This window comes from Myotis brandtii, unplaced genomic scaffold (assembly GCF_000412655.1).
Source record: "Myotis brandtii unplaced genomic scaffold, ASM41265v1 scaffold588, whole genome shotgun sequence".
In the NCBI taxonomy this organism is placed as follows: Eukaryota; Metazoa; Chordata; class Mammalia; order Chiroptera; family Vespertilionidae; genus Myotis; species Myotis brandtii.
This window is the reverse complement of record NW_005370214.1, coordinates 758,255-759,759: the sequence shown is the minus strand read 5'-3', so window position 1 is coordinate 759,759 and position 1,505 is coordinate 758,255.

The window sequence follows — 1,505 nt, the reverse complement described above, 5'->3', positions numbered from 1 at the left end:
CAAAATAGAAAGGAGGGAAGAACAGCAAGTGACATAGGTCAGTGCTTACATATCCGAGTCTCATTTCCCCAAGGAATCCATCTGATCCCCTCCCCCCTTTCTTTCTTGCTTTCTTTTTGTCCCCTGGCTTAAAGGCTTCCTTCGACTTCCCACTTCGACTCGACAGCAGTACTCATAGGAGAAAGGACATAAATGGAGCGAGTGTGTGAATGTGTGTGAGTGCGTGTTGCGTTGGTGGGAGGGAGGGGACGCTCGGTGGAAATCCGCTGCTGGGGGAACCAGTGCCTCGCCTTTGGTCACCCTCGCCTTTGCCACGCCACCACCCAAGTCGGGTGTCGAATCGCAACCCAAAACTAGAGCCAAGACATTTCGGAGTCATGGGTTCAAGCACTGAGACCTCGGTTTGGATCCCCGAGCCGGATCCAGCCCATGTTATCAGGAGCCCCCGCATTCACACGCACATGTGCGAGGGCGCCTGCGAATCATTCGCGGGCGGCCACCCAGACGTGCAGGGAAGAACCGGAATCACAGGGCAGAGATACTCGCAAGTACCCCCGACCTCCCAACGCCGCGGCGAACACGTCCTGGCTTCAAAGCGGAAAAACACACCCACCAGGAAAGCAAAATGTTTACCTTGAAATTTCGGTTCTCCGCTGGATCAAATCTGCACATCCATTCAGCCCGGCTGCGTCCCCTCCCCCTCCCTCCCACTCCCTCCCGGTGCTTTCCCGCCCCCATTCCCCTCCCACCCCTTCCGACAGCCCATGGCAAATTGTGTCCAGCCGGTAGGAAACTCGAGCGTCCGCAACTTTAATTCAGTTCTGGTTAGCCAGGGTCGCAGAGCTTCCTCTCACCCCGCTCCCTTCCTCCTCCTGCTCGCCAGCCAAGGAGCCCGACAATTTGAGAAAATAAAAGTTGCATGAGCGGGGAAGGCTGACATTCTGACACGGAAACGCACCTTCGATGTAAATTCATGGGTGCGCTGCACATTCTCAGCTGATCAGATTTTTTTTTTTTAAATTTGGGAGGTGGGGGCTGTGTTTGCTTTCCCCCCAAGAATTTAGACCGCGGATCACCGCCCTCCGCATCCCCCTGAAGCAGCTCGGAGCCGCGCGGGCTGGAGCCCAGCACCCAGGCCGGCCCCGCCGATCAGGGCACAGCTGTTCCCACAGCGGCCCAGGCAGAGGCACCCGGAGTTCCAAGACGCGAGGCTCCCCCTCCCCCACCCCGCCCCAAAGCTAAGGAAGGAGAAGGGGAGGAAGGAGAAGGGGAGGAAGGAGGGGAGGGAGGAGAGGGAGAAAAAAAGCCACCCCGTCGCCACACACACACACACACACACACACGAGCCTCTTTTGCAAAGTAAACGGCCGACTTACCCCGTCTCACATCTCCAGGGCCCACTCATTGTAGCCACCCTCTAAAAAAATACCTCTTTGGGGTGCGCGCTGGGTTTCTCCAGCCTAAACCGGGCGAGTTGGCGCCGATCAGAGCCGTGCGCGCGGCTG